The sequence below is a fragment of the Papio anubis genome, chromosome 13, assembly GCF_008728515.1.
Source record: "Papio anubis isolate 15944 chromosome 13, Panubis1.0, whole genome shotgun sequence".
In the NCBI taxonomy this organism is placed as follows: Eukaryota; Metazoa; Chordata; class Mammalia; order Primates; family Cercopithecidae; genus Papio; species Papio anubis.
Window position 1 is genome coordinate 88,266,436 of NC_044988.1, and position 18,963 is coordinate 88,285,398.

An 18,963-nucleotide genomic window follows, 5' to 3' on the forward strand; every position below is an offset into this window, starting at 1 on the left:
CCATCTCTATTTCAGTAGCGTGCAGCACATCTCACCTGGGTTGAGGAGCTCTTGAGGAGTACTTGTAACTGCTAACAGTAAGTCTATGATCCACTGACAAGGGAAATTGCTACTTGTGCCTTCATATTTTAACCCCCTCTCACACACACAAACACACCATAAATATGCTGTATGGACAACTATCTTTCTTCCTTTTTTTTTTTTTTTTTGTCCATTGCCGAGGCTGGAGTGCAGTGCTGCCATCATAACTCACCGCAGCCTTGAACTCCTGGACTCAAGCAATATTCCTGCCTCAGCCTCCCAAGTAGCTAGGATTACAGTCATGTGCCACACCAGGCTATTTTATTTTATTTTTTGTGTAGAGACGGGGGTCTCATTATCTTGCCCAGGCTGGGCTTGAACTTCTGGTCTCAAGTAATCCTCTTATCCTAGCCTCCCAAACTACTGAGATTACAGGTGTGAGCCACCATGCCTTCCAGACAACTATCTTTCAACAGAAATATAATTACAAACTTTGGGAACAGATAGTAAGGACCTAGACACCTAGGGTGGTGATGATGATGTGGAAGGAAAGGAACCCCTAGCACCACATCCTGACTATCTTTTCTCAAGACACACACAAATATAGATGAACCAAGCAAAGATGCCCACTGAGTTAAGATACTGGTGGAACATCTATCCCATTGAGTATAGAGATAGGGGATTAGGGGAAGGGAAAAGGCAAGGAGGGAACTGACAGATGCTGGCAGTTCCTAGACAGGCCATCTGGAAGTGGCTTTATGAGCCAGATATCTAGAACTGAAGGAGGAAGACACAGTCTCTTGATTGGGTTAGGGAAATTGAATATGTGTGGTCCAGGACCAGGACTATAGGACTCATCAGCAGCAGTGGTGGAAAAAGGGAAGAGCTGAAATTTCACAGAAGTACTTACCCTCCCTATCTCCTCCACTTTTCTGTTAGCTTCCAGCATCCATAGCAACTTCATCACATGTGCATTTGTCACACCAGGTGTCACCTTCAAATAAATTTGTTTTTATTGATATATAATAGACGTACATATTTTTCAAGATACATGTGATCATTTGATACATGTATATATCTTGTAAATATCAAATCAGTGTAACAGGGATATCCATCACCTTACATTTTAATGGGTGATGGAATGTCTACAGTGTGCCAGGATATGCTATGCATTTTGGTGCATTCGCCTATATATTTTTTGGTCGTCACATTGATCATAAGGCATTGATATTTTATTCCCATTTTTCAGATTACAAAAATCAAGCTGACCAAAGATATGAATTGATTTACTTAAGGTCACAGAAGTAATAAATGTCAGAACCAGAATTTAAACCTGGTCTTCTGATCTCAAGTTCATGATTCTTTCCACAGCAGCAATATATTCTTAAAATATTAGATTTAAAATGGATGTTGATAATTATTTAGTCCAGGAATGACAGATATATTCTAAATGATGTGCCAGCTTGGATTGTTCCAGGCTGCCTGGAGTGTGTGTTGAGAAGAACACGGGGACCTATTGCCAACTCCATGGGAAAAAGTATCATGACTGATTCTCAATGTCTGCCTCAGGCACCTCTGCTGGGTACTTTCCAACCTTAGCTTAATTCTCTCTTCCCATTTTTACAGATGAGAAAATTAATGCTGGGAGATTTAAAATGAATTGCCCAAGAGCACACAGTGTGGCGTTGGCAGAGCCGTGGATAAGCCTCCACCTTTCCCTATTTCATATCTCCAGCTCTTGGCCTCACCCTGGTCCTTCCCTCAGAGTTCTCATGGGAAACCTGCAAATCACTCAATTTTTCTGAATCTCTTTCTGACCTTGTTTCTCTCTCTCATATCTCATATATGATATGCATATCATCTGAGTAAAGTGTTTTGAAGAGGAGTCCATTGTGAAACACTAGCTTGCTATTGTTGATAAGATTCCACAGTCAAGGTTTTTGTTGAGGAGTTGCTGAGAAGGATATGTCACAAGGGATTAATGCACACCAAGTGCTGATTCTGAGACTGGATGAGCAAATACAGAACAGTTAAGAAACATACAGACCCAACTCAGCCTTTAGCAACTGGCTGGTGCTAAATTTTCCTGAATGAGTTTTATCTGATCAGTTCAAGGCACCATAGAGTGGTTTATTGGTACAAGGAAAATGGCTGAAGCTCTGTGTTTAAATTTAGGAGAAACACTGACAAACATAGCCATTCACTGAAATGTCATCCATTTAATGGGGGAGAAAAAGTACATATATATAAAATGAAGTGGACATTTAAAGAGTCTATCTAGATCATTCAGACTGAAAATTATTCCATAGTAGTATTTAACTCATAAGATGTAAAATTAAATGAGACAATGTTTGTCAATTATTCAACCAGTTTCTGAAAACAATAATTGCTTAAAAGTATAATAATACTTTTAAATGAGAAAGAGTTGTAGGGCTGTGTGCATGTATAGGGGTGCAAATGCATGTATCGATGTATGTGTGTTCAGTTAATCATCTCCTTAAACTAAATTTTCCTTGTGCTGTAAATACTCTAGTTTTCTCCATATCTATAAGTGGAGAAAAACCACACTTTAAACTGGAATGTCCAGGTATTGCTTTTCCTTTTTCACCGAACACAGGCATCTTATTAAATCTTCTGGTGTCACGAAATGTGGACTAATGAGCATTATTAGATTGGAGTTGCTAGTGATGAAACTGAGTCACAGAGACATTATGTGATTAGCCCCAAGTCACACAGCTATTGAATTCTAGGGCAATCATGAGGAATGGGTTTCCTTCACTCCCAATTCAGAGTTGTGGTCTGTCTCCCCTTTGTATTAGGTTCAAAAATCCCTTTCCTCTCCCACCCCTTTTTTCCCTCTTCTCTATTCCTTGTATTGCTTTTTCTATTACTTACTCTAACTCAAATCAACAACTATTTATAAAATTTATTTAATGTGTCCACTCTTGATGACTAGACCATGAATAAACCTTGGTTCGTATTAATGACAAATGCTAGTAGTTGTCTAACCTCCATTTTTCTTTTTGACAGTTCTTGTTAAAATCATTATTGCTCCTTTGCTTTACATAGTGTATCAGTCCGTTCTCATGCTGCTAATAAAGACACACTCAAGACTTGGCAGTTTATAAAGGAAAGAGGTTAAACTGACTCACAGTTCAGCATAGCTGGAGAGGCCTCAGGAAACTTACAATCATGGTAGAAGGGGAAGCAAACATGTCCTTCACATGAGGGCAGAAAGGAGAAGTGCAGAGTGAAGGCAGGAAAAGTCCCTTACAAAACCGTCAGATCTCATGAGAACTCACTATCATAAGAACAGCATGAGAGTAACTCCCCCATGATTCAGTGACCTCTCACCAGGTCTCTCCCATGACACAGGGGAATTATGGGAACTATAATTCAAGATGAAATTTGGGTGGGAACATGGCCAAACCATATTATATAGGGGAGGAAAACTCTATTCCAGACTCCAGGAATAAATCCAGAATACCTAGGGAACACTGATCATGTCCTTGCTAGGGATATGCTTAGCAGCATCCTGTGACGATACTTGGGACAATGCAAGGAGATTTACTCAGGACTTCTGGGAAAGGTTTTTGTTGTTGTTGTTTTCCAAGATGATTCCAAAAGAAATGTTCACTTTCTTGTAATTGATGTTGGCATATCTGGATAGAAAGCTGAAATTGCACCTGCTTTGTTCCCAGAGGGAAGCCAGATTTCTGGCATTGTAGGGCTGGACCTTCTGGGCCTCTTGGTATGTGAAACAAGCTCCCATTTGAGATATGGTTTCCTCTGAGTGGCTACTAGAGACATCTTAACAAGTAAAGTACCCTAAAGAAACTTTGTAGCTTTGATTATTACTATAGTGTATGGTTACACACTGTGGGGTAGGACTCAGAATATTGTCTCTAGCCCTTGCTAGCTGTGCAATGCTGGGCAATTAGTTTTTCTGTGCTTGGGGTGCCTTCTTTCTCTCCTCTGATTTATTGTCCTAACAACACACATCACCCTGAAACAAACTATTCATTTTAATATGTGTGTATGTATACTATACATACATGTATATGTATATGCTATATATATGTAATATATGTTTGTTTATTTTTTATTTTTTCTTTCATTTATATATGCTCCATGAAGGCAGTGATTTTTGTCTGTACTGTTTGATTCTGGATCACAGAGCCTGGCACATTGTAGAAGGTTAATAAGTAGTTGTTTAACAAATTAATTGATTTATAAATGAATTAATAAAACAGTTACAATTAGGTCATAGGATAGTAGTGATGATAAATTTAGGTAACTTGTATGAATATGTGGAAACTGCCTGGCATATGATTATTAAAATGAATAAAGACAACCACTTTTCTAAGTATTGGCAAGATACCAATCTTTTTAATATCCAGATTAATCTACCTTTTTAATACCCAGATTTGCTCACGAGACTCAACACAGTAAGACTGTAGGGAGAAATGAATGAACTTTGGAAACTGTAAGTCATGACACAAGAGTGAGGCATTCATTCATGCACTCATGAATCTGCTTTATATACAATCTATGTGTTAGATGCTATTGTAAGCATTGGCGACACTATGCTTAGACATTGCCTGCCTTAGTTGAAATTATAATCTGTTGGAGAAGAGATGGACTATGAAAAAACAAATAAGTAAAAGAATAGCATAGCATTAGAAAGTGGATCACTCTATACCACCTCCAACACAATAATGACAAAGACAACAAAAGCAGGAGAGGAATATAGAGGATGTGGTGGAGAGGATGATGCGATCTTAAGTAGGGTGATGAGGGAATGTCTTAATAAGAAGATGACAGTTGATCACAGAGCTGAAGAAGGTGATGGAACAAGTGTTTCAGATGTATGGGGCAATTATCTTTCAGGTTTGAACAACAAATAAAACAGAATAGTACATTCCTATGTCTCAAAGTGAGAGTATGTCTAATGTGTTCTACAATGGCAAGGAGGTCAGTGTGGCTGAGTTAGAGTGAGCTGAAGGAGAGTATTTGAAAGTAATGCCAGAGTCGGTCAAAAAGACAGAATAAGACTCTGCAAGTCAGTATAAGAACTTTGGCTTTCACTCTGAGTGAGATGGACACTCATTGAAGGAATGATGCCATCTTTTGAAAGGAATTCTCTGGATACTGTGTCAAAAGATGATGTTGTCCTGGGGTCGGGTGATAGTTGTTGATAAATGAGCAATGGTCAGGTTCTGGGCATAGTTTGAAGATAAAGTGAACAAGATTCATTGACAGATAACATGTGAAATACACCAAAGAAGGTATACATGGATACAAGGATACCACAGTCATTTGGCCTGAGAAACTGAAAGGGTGCAGTTTGTATTGAAAAGTATGAGTAACACTGTGGATAGCAAGTCTTGAAGAGCAAGATTGGGACATTGGTAATAGTTGATATGCCTGTTAGAAATGCAGTGGAGATGCTTGGAATAGTTGGGTACAGAGACCTGGAACTCCAGAGAGACATCATAACCAAAGATGTAAATTTAAAAGTTGTTAGTGCAAGAATGCATTTAAAACGAGGTACTCAATGGGATAACCAAGAAGGGTCTGTAGATAGAGAAGAAAATGGAGCCCTAGGACAGCCAGTGTTTAGAAGTGAGAAGATAAAAGGGACCCAGAAGAAGACCCTTTAAGTGTTCACTGAGGTAGGAAGAAAAATAAAGAATATGTATCTTGAAACCAAGTGAACTAAACGTGTTTCAAAAACGAGAAAGTACAGTCGACCATTAAAAAATGTGAGGATTAAGATCTCTGACCGTCTGCGTCAAAAATTTGTGTATAATGTTTTACTCCCCCAAAACTTAACTACTAGTAGCCCACTCTTGACTAGAAGTCTCATCAATAACACAAAGCCAATTAACACATATTTTTATGTTATATGTATTACATGCTGTGTTCTTACAGTAAAATACGTCAGAGAAATAAGTAGATCTTATTAATAAAATTATAAGAAAGAGAAAACATACTTTTTATTTATTAAACAGAAGTGGATCATCACAACGGTGTTTATCCTCTTCTTCACATTAAGTAGGCTGAGGAAGAGGAGGAGGAACAAGTGTTGATCTTGCTGTCTCAGGGGTGGCAGAGACAAAAGAGGTGGAGAAGGTTGAAGGGAAGACAAGAAAGGCAGGCACATTTAGTGTATGTTTTACTGAAAAAAAAAAAATCCGTATCTAAATTTATCCACACAGTTCAAATCCATGTTGTTCAAGGGTCAACTGTAATCACGAAGTGAATGTTTCTGTGGAGTCAATTAAGATGAAGATTACAAATGGAATATTGGATTTAGCAACAGGGAGGTTGAGGAGATCTTCAAAAGATTAGGTAGTGCTATCATTAGTATTGAACTTAAGGAGTAGAAAGAATGCTGAATTTGGAGTCAGGAAATTTAGGTTCAAGTATAATAAATAAATAAATAAATAAAATAAATAAATAAATAAATTCCTCAAATGGTGATTATGATCATCAAATGATATAATGAAGCTAAACGTACTCTGTGGGACATTAAGAAATATGTAAATATCAACTCAAAAACATCACGGTTATGAAGCATATGTGATTATTAAGTATTTGTAACTACTTGTGTGCTTTCAAACACTGCTCAGGCATACACCAGGCTCCTACCCCCACCACACACACACACACACACACACACACACACACACGGTATGCACAAGTTCTTCCAATAACAGAGGAAACTGAATATGTATCATGAAGCTTTAGCAGGTTTAGGAGTTAAGCCAGCCTGTTGCAGTTCTGGTGCTGCTGACATTACCAGACGGCATTAATTTAATTCCACTCAGTTATGCTTTTAAATTTGATTTGAGTAATGTGTCATAAAATGCTATTGAGAAGTGCAGTGCTGCATTCCTAAGCAGGCTGGGAGGCTGTGTCTGCTCTGGGAATCCTTAAGAGAAACGGATTGATATCATGTTGTGCCTACAGACTTTAGGGAGTTTACTCTTTGCTGGGATCTGGCGACAGAGATTTGCTGATCCAGGATTTCTCACTGTTGAGAAGAGATCAGAAGCAAAGCATACATCTCTAGGGAATAAGGAGGAGATTACACAGAATATATGAAAGCATGCGAAAAACTACAATTTTAACAAATAACAAGGATAGCTTAAAAGACTTTGCATATAAATAAAGCTGAGTTTATTTTAAAGTCCTTTAGCTCACTTGTTATACTGGGTCATCCATACTAGTTTCACATCTCTTTTGTCTGGCCTCAGTTTTTCTATGCTTAAACTGAAAGTAATAGACTAAATCAGTTGCATCCAAAGAAAGACAAAGCCTTTGCAAAGTGCACCATAATGGTCTACTGGGGGGTGGAAAAAAATTCTGGAACCTTTATTTTCGTTGATTTCTAGTACATCTTTTAAAATACATGTTCCAGCCAGTCGTAGTGGCTCACACGTATAATCTCAGTACTTGGGGAAGCCGAGGTAGGATGAGTGCTTGAGCCCAGGAGTTCAAGACTAGCCTGGGAAACATGGCAAAACCCTGTATCTACAAAAAATACAAAAATTAGCTAAGCATGGTAGCACATGCCCATAGTCCCAGATACTCTGGAGGCAGAGGTGGAAGATCCCATGAGCTCCAGTAGTCAAGCCTGCAGTGAGCCATGATTGTACCTCTGCACTCCAGCCTGGGCAATACAGCAAGACCCTGTCTCAAAAAATAAATAAATAAAATAAAATGTATGCTTCTTGTATATGTTTTTGTAATGCATGTAATATAAATAGCAAATCAATAAATCAATAAGTTTATATTGATTGTGTGCCCTCCCTGTCTATATATTGGTCTCTTTTATCAGTTGACTGACTAATCAGTGGTCCTCAAACTTTTTGGCATGAGGACCGGTTTCATGGATGACAATTTTTCCACGAACTACAGTGTAGGTGGGGAGTGGTGGCTTCGGGATAAAACTGTTTGATTCTCATAAGGGCATACAACTTAGATCCCTTGCATGTGCATTTCATAATAGGGCTTGCACTTCTATGAGAATCTAATGCCACCACTGATCTGACAAGAGGTGGCATTAGGTACCAGTCCTAGCCCCTGGACTAATTGACTGATTTATGTATTCTGAAAGAAACATGTAATCAAAATAATCTAGGGAAGACTTGCCTAACTGATCCCTTACAGACTTCATAGCTCTATTTTATAAACAATGTTATGGCCCTGAAACTTGTTATATTGACCATTGTGATTATCTTTAAAAAGAGAAATGGCAGCTTGACCGTCGAATTGATTGCTCAGCTTTTCTTTGGCTTTTTGATGATTAAAAAATAACAATAATAACACTTTTTTACCAGGAACTTCCTAAAGGCAGTAAGAGCTGTCTCAGCTTCTGTATTTTAAAAATATCTAAAGTGATAACTTACATGAAATCCCTGAGTGGTAGCAAAACAATTTAATTTGGTTATAGATATTTCAGCCATAGTCCCAGCTCTGTCAGTGGTTTGCTGGGGTTGGGAGATTGGTGTGGCAGATTTAGATTAGCCATGCCAGTGCTCTGGGCCTCATAGTTCAGTCTGCTGATGTAAAAGCTTGGAATTCTGCAGACGCAGAGCTCAGCTTAATGTTGGTTTCCTCTACTAGGTCTTCCCCAACCCCTCCATCAAACGGACTGCTTCTTTCCCTTCCTACAGTAACTCTTGGTCGTATGTACTACTTTGTTTTCTTCATGGCTATCTAAAATGGTCTATTTATTATTTTGTTGATGTGCTTATTGTCTGTCTTCTCTAACTAGAATGTGAGCTCCATAGAAACTGCAAAGAGTGCAGGCAGGCAGATAAACCAGCAGGCAAATGAAATTTAAGTTTCAAGACCCCAGGAGGTTATGATAACAGTGTAATCATGTGGTTATGGGTTTGGGGGCTATTTTCCAGAATTTTTAAAAAGTATATGTTTCATTATATAAAAAAGACTACAGTTTAGTTTTACCCTGACACTCCATTCATTATATTTTGCTTTGTGTCCAGTGGTGGGGGCATTTTGGGACCCAGCTAAAGGAAATTTTAAGTGGGTATATAATTTGCAGGGTTTGATGAGGTACATTTTCATGTAGTTTGTCATCACTTTTGTGTCTTAAGCTATTGTTAGATTCCACAGATTATTAAGGGATGGAGCAGAGACTCAAAGGGACATTTGTCTGCCTCTAATGCTAATGATCTTAGTATTAAACCATGACTTTTTGTAAGTTTAGTGATAACAGGTGTCTGTTTACAAAATTTGGAAATATAATTATATGTTTTCAGCCACTTGCCAACCAACCTTCCTAGATTGCATGACATGTTTCTAGTCTCATAAATCATTTTTGCCCTGCTTGTTCACTGTACTCTGTCCTAATTATTCTTCCTGACTCTGTTCATTTGAGACTATGTAATTCTGTACCTCTTTATTTTGATTCAGCGGGTACATGTGCAGATTTACTACCTGGGCATATTGCCTGATGCTGAGGTTTGGGTTACACATGATACCATCACCTAAGTAGTGAGCACAGTACCCAAAAGGTAGATTTCAACTCTTGACTCCCCTTCCTCCCTCTCTCCTATAGTAGTACCATATTTCTATTATTGCCCTCTTTATGTCTATAAGTACCCAATGTTTAGATTCCACTTATTGGTGAGAACATGCAGTATTTGATTTACTGTTCCTGTATTTATTTGCTTAGTATAATGGCTTCTAGCTACATCCATGTTGCTGAAAAGGATATGATTTCATTATTTTGTGTGGCTGAGTAGTATCCCATGATGTATATGTACCATATTTTCTTTATCCAATTCACCATTCATGGGCACCTAGGCTAATTCTGTGTCTTTGTTACTGTGAATAGTGCTGTGATGAACATATGAGTGCATGTGTCTTTTTGGTAGAATGACTTGTTTTATTTTGGATATTTATCAAGTAATAGGATTTTGGGGTCAAATGTTCGTTCTGTTTTATTATCTGATTTATCTTGCTTTGAGAAATCTCCAAACTATTTTACATAGTGACTCAGCTAATTCACATTCCCACCAATGTTGTATACGCATTTCCTTTTCTCTGCAGCCTCATCGGCATTTGTTGCTTCTTGACTTTTTAATAATAACTATTCTAACTGGTGTGAGATGATATCTCATTGTGGTTTTGATTTGCATTTCTCTGATGATTAATGATGCAGAGTATTGCTTCATATGTATGTTTTTCTTTTTTTATTTGTTTCATATGCATGTATATCTTCTTTTAAACAGTACCTGTTCATGTCTTTTACCAATTTTTAATGGTTTTTTTTTTTTTTTTTTTTTTTGGCTTGTTTCATTGTTTAAGTTCCTAATAGATTCTGGATACTAGATCTTTGTCAGGTGTGTAGTAGGCAAATATAATTTTCCCATTCTGTAGGTGGTCTGTTTACTCTGTTGACAGTTTCTTTTGTTGTACAGAGGCTCTTTAGTTTAATTAGACCCCAGAGGTCAATTTTTGTTTTTTGTTGGAATTGCTTTTGAGGACTTAGTAACAAATTCTAAAATTGCCTCACCCAGTCCAATATTTGTGTTTGTGTGTGTGTGTGTTTTTGTATTTTTTTTTTTTTTTGAGATGAGTCTTGCTCTGTCACCCAGGCTGGAGGGCAGTGGCATGATCTCAGCTCACTGCAAGCTCTGCCTCCTGGGTTCACACCATTCTCCTGCCTCAGCCTCCCAAGTAGCTGGAACTACAGGCACCCGCCACCATGCCCAACTAATTTTTTTTTTTTTTTTTTTTGTATTTTTAGTAGAGACAGGATTTCACTGTGTTAGCCAGGATGGTCTCCATATCCTGACCTCATGATCTGCCCACCTCGGCCTCCTTCTTTGTGTGTTTCTATTCAGTTCTTGCTGATTTTTTATGAACTACAGATAACAACAAAGTTAGCATAAAAACTCATAATTAAAAAATACAATATGTACATTGACTACAAACTGGCAATGAATGCAAAGAATAGATATGTCATTGCACAGAAATCCTTAAAATCCCCTGAAATATTAACCTCATCCATCAAGAAAATTTGAACCAGTTTTTTCAAAATAATATAATGTTAAATAATTATTTACTAATTTTCAATCATGAATTGTGGAGCTGAATGGAACTTTTTCAAATTGTCAGAAAAGATCTAGCTAGAGGAAAAAAAAGTAATTAACTTTCTAATCATTCTGTAGAAAATAATTTTAAAACACCATATGAAGATATCAAAAGTATGCATATAAAATGTTAACAATATTATAGAAGTGTGGTATTGCAAGTTATAAAAACAAATTATGTTGTTTTTCTGAATTTTGTAAAATATTTGTCAGTGTTTCATTATTGTCAGCAGTTAAGCATTGTAACTTAATATAATGTTCTTTCTAAATTTAAATAAGAATTATTTTTATGTCTAAATTTTTGCTATTTTGCTATTCTTTACTTAAAGAGCCCCCCAAACTATATGAGTTATATTCCTCACCAAACATGGGTCCACCCTGGCAGAAAACATGCATTTTTCCCTAAAACTTAAGAGTCCCAGCTTTTAGAATAAGGAAAGAATCAACAAATCCTTGGAAGAATCATAAGATGTTCTCTAAGAATTTCTTTTCAACTTGATTTGCTGTTTCTCTTAGACTCCTGTTAATAGAATAGGATTCTATAATTAATAGAAACGTTAACCCTTACTTCGTTGAGGTCATTAAGAATTGTTCCAGGGAGAAGCTCTCCTGGTGAGAATTAAAGAATTCACTTTTAACATGTACCCCCGATTTTAAGGGTCTCCCTGAGGGCCAGAGTGGGTGAGTGCATTTTACCTTTCCCAGAAATGGATGGGAAGCGCATGTGGGCTGCTATACTCTGGAGGTGGGGGGTAGAGGTAGTAGGGTAGGTAGAGGGTGGGAGTTTTCTCTGTCGGCCCTGGATTCTCCTACTGCCTTTGAATTCCTGCAATAATTCTGCCCATGCAGTTGAGGGTGGAGAGACATAGTGGAGTTTGGAATAAAGGAAAGTGTTGAGTCTAAGATATAGCTATGTTTGCCTCTCCGTAGCATCTTAATATGCAAAAAGAAGACTGAGCTAGGTAACTTCAGTGACCAGAGACCAGTCAGGAAGTCGGTAATTTTACTGAAGATGTTCACCATACCCAGCTCATTATTAGGCACTTTGGTTACTACAAAGTAAGGTGTTAAACAGAGCTTTTTTTCTCTCTCTCTGGTGGAGATCTCAGTCTAGTTGGGGAGACAAGGCCAACTTGGGAGGGTTGGATTCACAGAATGATTCATCTTCAATATGGGCTGAACTCCCTTGTCCAGGCATTCACCGAGAAACACATTGATACCATCCTTCTCCTCCGCCAAGTCCAGTATCAGTGCCTCCAGGAAAACAACTCTGAAATCACACACCCACTGCTCCAAAACCCAAACCCTGATTACAGTGCCCCTATTCATCAGGAAGCAGCCGGATAACCAACAACACCCCTCTTCCCTTTACACTAAAGTAGAAGGCAAGACTGTTAGCCCAAATTGCACCATTTTGTAAGCCCCTGCAATTTTGCAGACTGTGGTTCAAAGTAAAACATTCCATGGAGGTTCCCGCCATCAGAAACATCCTGCCTAACCACCTAACTATGAGGCAGACAAAGGCCCAACTAAAGAAACATTCTTATACCCTCCTGGGCAAAGGCTCAACTAAAAAACATTCTGCTGGGAGAAAGTGCAAGGAACACCACATTCCGCTGGAACAAGGGCGAGAACCATTTCGTCATGGGAAAATCTGATCAATACCATGATGGGCAGCAAGCCATACGGCCCAGACCCTTTCCATCCATACCTACAAGTACCCACCAGCCTGTAAGTGGTGGTGGGATCTGGCATTAAGTTGGTCCCCCACTTCTGCAGGTTTCTGCAATATGCCTGCATTTGCTGTTGAGTCACAAAAACAAAAACAGAAACACGCACCTCTGTGTATTCATAGGCCATACTTTAAGACCCTCTGAAGTAAGACCCCATGTATACAGAGACATCTTCTCTTGCTTGTCTGATCTTATTGGCCAAGGCACAGTTCAGATGTCCTCTGTGTAGCACCCTTCTGGGGTTCTGGCTCCCAACAGTACAGCAGGTCACAGAGTGCCTCCCTGTAGTTGTAGTGCTATCCCCCCACCACTATTGCTGTCTCTCCCCAGAGTCTGGCTTGTATCTTTTGCCCTATAAAACATAGATCATAGATTTCTTGTCTCGGGTTGATGGTCTTGATATATTATACATGTATATTCTGTTCCAGTATTGAACACTTCAATATTGGGAGATACATCAGGGAAAATTATGCTACTTATTTGTAAGAACAAAAACAACAAAAAGAAAAGCAAACTGAAATACGTTTTTGTTTTCTTTTTCCCTTTATTCCTTGCAAATAAGCTTTATATTCCTAGCATGAAAATCAAGGTTCTTTCTTATCTGGCTTCAGCTACCTGTTCTGCTGGACTTTAATTTATGATGAGATAATACTGAAGACAGTACAGCCATCATGCCACCACAGTAATAGTGTTTGAAACTGCAGGGCCAAAGAAATGTCTTCGCATACATGTTAAGAACTACTGTCTGGTCTGATCATTCTCTGAATTACAGGTACTAAAGACTATGTACTTTTAGTTGTTGCTGTTCTTCAGCATATATGGTTACAAAGTGCCTAATTGTAAACACATATTCTCTCCTAAATATGTATCATAGTTTTCTTAAGGTGAAGGGTAAGTACCCTTGATCTTTGCGCTAACCACAGAGATTGGAAAAGAGGACTGTACACAGGAGATAGTCACTGAGTGCCTTTTGGATTGAATCTATGGTCATATAGTCACAGTCCAGGCTTAATCGGTCCAGATTTAGAAAAAATAATTTCTACAATTTCTATGCCTAATGCAATGCCTTATCTATGGTAGAAGAAATTGGAAAAGAGTGAATGAGTACCAATAACTCATTGAGGAAGGTTAGCACTATCTTCAGCTTTTCAATTCAGTTATTTTTCAACAAATACAACAGTAATAGTAATAAATAAGTAGTAATAAATCCATAGAGTATTTTCTTTGAGTCAGGGACTGTCTTTTAAGGATGTTATCTTAAAGTGGTAGATTATCTTGTTTCTATTTTGCAGGTGAAACCAATATTTAAAGAAGGTAAACATATCGCTCCAAGTCATACAATGAATAAGATGCAGAGGCAGCATTTGAACCTAATCTTGACTGATTTTAGAACTAGTATGCTTCATAATTGTGTCATATCTTGTTTTTCATCTAATTAAGAAAAAGCAATGTATTATCTGATTTAGATATATACTCTTCTTTCTCCTCTCAAAAAATGCCCATCTTTGACTTTGTGTGCCCCAGATATTGTCCTCATCATACTCTCTGAGAGCTAGTTAAGACTTCTTTGAAGTTAATTTTTATTTTCTCTTTCTGTCCATCACTGGCCTTCTGCCACCAGTGGAGTTACATCTCCCTCAGAATTTCCAATCGTAACTAACACAGGCTAGCACGCAGGGCTCTGGGCTCTGCAGGCCCACAAACTAACCTTGGCATAATGAATGACCTGCAGTTTTGGAATGCCTCTGGAATGCCAAGTGACCACAGCTCCCTGTCTGTGGAATGTAGAATGGCCCCAGCATTAGCCAGGTGACCCAAAGCTGCATGCCATTGGCATGAAAAATAGATTCCAGCTCCTAGAATACTAAGTGTCTGCTCAAGAACAAGACAACGAAATATTAATGGATAAGCCTTCCTGCTGAGGAAGGTGGTGGTGATTGACATTGTTACTATGAGATAACTCTGTTAATGCTAATAACATCTGAGTCTGAGCCAGAGCAACTTCTTTGAACTGCCCACTGAAAAATATCCAACCCTCCCCTAAATCACAGAATCAGATCTCTTCCTGTAGGTAGAAATGCACTCCCCTCATTTCATGCTTTCTATGCTTTGCAGAAAGAAGAAACAGAAAATTTGTTCCCAAAATTCATTTTCCCAATGCATTAATTTGGACTTACAAAGCTGTGTAATCTCTTTAGACAGTGTCCGCAGCTACAAAGTCCTATTCCGAGAATGCAGTTCCCCAGTGAGGGAGCCTGAACCCATCGTGGAATTTGACTGTAAAGGAAAAAAGGTGTGAGGATATTTGCATCAATCATACTTAGTAACTGGAATTTTAATGATTCTCATTCCCCCTTTTTTCTTCATCTTTTTTTGTTTTTTTACAGTGTCGGTCCTCTGTGAATATGTGTTTCTTCCTCCCTCTTTTTCATTGCAATTCAACGCATTGGTTTTAAAAGGAGGATTTGCAAACTGAGTATTAAAACTCCAGGGCACGACATCTCCAAAATCTATAAGACAATAAGAAGATAAGAGGCCAAACTCACTGAAAGCTTTGCTCCTGGTATCTGTGGAACTTGCAGGGTTGTTTATAATACTCCTAAGCCAAGGCAATCTGCCCACTTCCCCCCAGTTCTGCCTGCCTAACACAGGCAGAGAAACTTAGCATTAAAATTCCCCACACTTTGGCAAATGAGTACCCAGGAGGCTGCTGACTCAATCAGGGCTTGTTGTACTTACAGTGTAGTACTGAGAAAGGCCATAAACTCCAGCCTGACAGATCCATAATGCTCATTTCAATATGCTTTCCCTGTGTGCCGGCTTGCTGATGATCTTTCATATTCCGCCAACAAAATATAACAAACATAATAACGACATGTGGTAAATCATCATTGGATATACTGGGTCCTGATGATGGAACTGGTTGTGAGTAAATGAGATTGTCTGGCTGCCTCATACCACTTTGGGGGGCCAGGATGATGCATTGTCTTCAGTGGGAGGAGGACAGTGCATGATGGAGGAGGGAGCAATCAGCTATAGAGGGACACTGATGTCTTCCCAGAGTAGGTGGGGTGTTGGAAACCTAGAACAACAGAATTTCAGAGCCAGAAGAGACTACAGATATCATTTAGTTAAACTCATTAATCTGGCGTGTATTATGATCAAGGCCCAGAGAGGGGATATGAGAATCCCAAAGCTGCGTAGCAAGTATGTGATTCCTGAATTACACACAGCTCAGTGCTCTTCTGGTTGGTGGATTTGATTTGTACTTGAAGCTGTCTTAATAGATTAGTTAGAGACTATGAAAGAACTGTGCCTATAACTCAAGTCAGCCCTGTATCCCTGCATTCATCAATAGGAAAATGCATTGATGGGACTGGCTTTTTTCTTCTAGCTATAGTACTTGGCTTTTCTATTGAGTGAATTAAGGGACACTAGGGGATAATTTATGTGAGTATGTGGTAGTTATTCTCTATTGCACTCCTCAAAACATAAGTATAGTTTTCTTAAAGTTGTAGTAGATTACTAATGACCCATTGTCAATATAAAATCTATATATTCTTTATTTTACAGAGTAATTATGGTCAATAAGACTAAACTTGTGCAGACTCTGATTCACTCAAATATGAATCAGCTCTAAAGGTGTTGGGTATATATCAGGACTTCTGTCAGTTGTCTTCCTTCCTCCTTCCGCCTCTTTTCTTCCTTCCCACTCCCTTCCTCTTTCCTTCATTCCTTTCCCCCTCCCTTTCTCCCTCTTTCCTCCTTCTGCCCTTCCTTCTTTCTCCCTCTTTCCCTCCCATCCATCCACCCTCCCTCCCTCCCTCTTTCTCTCCCCATCCCTCTTTTCCTTCCTTCCTTCCTTCCTTCCTTCCTTCCTTCCTTCCTTCCTTCTTCTTTCTTTGACAAATGTCTGCTTACTATTAGGCACTCTGCAAGTCCCAGAATTACACCAAAACTAATCTTTTGTGCATATAGTCAGTTAACTGTAACATAGTGTGAAATACAAAATGATAGGAAAGTAACAATTATTATAGGAGCCCTGGAGATGAGAATCTAGTATAACCTGGATGGAGAAGAGATCAGAGTCAGCTTCCTGAAGGTAATGACTTCTAAGCTGGAATCTGAAGCACTGGCAAGGGCAAACCAGATTGAGGAGGTTATATGTGTCCTCATATGAGAGAGAGAGAGAGAGAGAGAGAAGGAGCGAGGGACAGAGAGAGAGATACAAAAAGAAACTATAAGGGTTCCAAGATTAAGAAATTAAAGAGAAATAATACCAGATTAATAGAGGTTATATGTGCCCCAGAATTCAGTGTGTTAGACATTTAATCCCCAAATATTGTATGTTGATTGGATGTGGGACATTTGAGAGATAATTCAGATTACATGAGATTATCAGAGTGGGGTCCCCATGATGAGACTGGTAGCTTTATATGAAGGGAAAGAGAAATCTGAGCTGCCTTTGCTTTTGCCCTCTCCCCATTTGATGCATCTACTATGTTTTGAAGCAGCAAGAGGACCCTCCCAAGAAGTAAAGCAGATGCCTGCACCATGCTCTTGGACTTTCTAGCTTCCAGAACTGTAAGAAATATATTCATTTTCTTTATAAATTACCTGGTCTGTGGCATTCTGTTATAGCAGCAGAAGATAAACTAAGACAGAAAATTGGTACCAGGAGTGGGGTTGTTGCAAATAATAAATACCTTAAAATGTGGAAGCTTAGGAACTGAGTAATGGGCAGAGGTTGAAAGGATATGGAGAAGTCTAGAAAAAGTCTGCGTTGCCATTAACAGAGCATTAAGTGTGATTCTGGTGAGTGCTCAGAAGGAGGCAAGAGAATTACAGAGAGTCTGGAATTTCCTAGAGTTTATTTTAGTGGTCATAATCAGAATGCTACTAAAAATACGGTCAGTGAAAGCCATTCTAACCTCTCAGATGTAACTGAGAAACAAGGTATTGGAAACTAGAGTAAAAGCCATCTTTGTTTTGAACTGGCAGAAAACGTGGCTGAACTGTGTTCATTATCAAGGGCTTTATGAAAGACAGAATTTAACTTTGACAAGCTGGAATATCTGGCAGAAGAAATATGTAAGCAGCAAAGCATTGAGACTGCTGCATGGCTACTTTTAACTACTTATAGTAAAACAAGAGAAGAAAGAGATGACTTAAAGATGGAATTTATAATTAAAAGGGAAGCAGAGCAGAAAGATTTGGGGGAACTCTTAACCTGGCCATGTAAAGTATGAAAAAGCATATTTAGGAGAGAAAACCAAGGGTGTGAGCCAGTGACTATTTGCTATGATTAGTACTGATTGAAGTAATCATCAAGGCAATAGGAACAAACCATGAAGGCTTTTTAAGAGATCTTCAAGGCTTCCCCAGCCATGACAGATCCAGAGCTCTCTCAAAGGACAGAATGGTTTGGGGAAATAGGCCTGGGATGCCCTCTATGAGTTTATTGCCCATGGCTGCCTCAATTCTCCACTCTCTACATTGGTGGGTGCAGTGCTCCTTGGTCCTCCCAGCTGTGGCTCAAGCAACCCCAAATGTAGCTCAACTAGCTGTGCTGGAAGGTGCAAGCAGCAGCAAGTCTCGGCATCATCCTTCTGAGTTAAGTCTGCGGGCTCACAGACTGCAAGAGCTATAAGAGCATGGCTTCCTCCACCTATCTTTCAAAAAATGTTGTGAACAACCTGGGGGCCCTGGCTGATACTTGATACAGGGCTGAAGCTACTACAGAGAGGCCCTACTAGGACAATGGCAAGTGGAAATGTGGAGAAATAACCATAACCACCACAAAGAGCTCCAACTAGGGCAGTGCCTATTGGAATCATGGAAGCAAGGCCACTGCAGAGAATCCTTACTAGAGTGATGTCTAGTGGAACCATGGGGGCAGAGCCACCTCTGAGACTCCAGAACAGTGGAACCACTAGTGTGCAGCTCTAGCCTGGAAAAACCACAGACATCTGACTCCAACCCACAAGAACTGAAGTGTTGGCTGAGGCCAAGAAAGCCATGGGAGTGCCACTTTTCTAGGCTTTAGGGACCCAACCCCCACACCAGTGTGCCCAAAA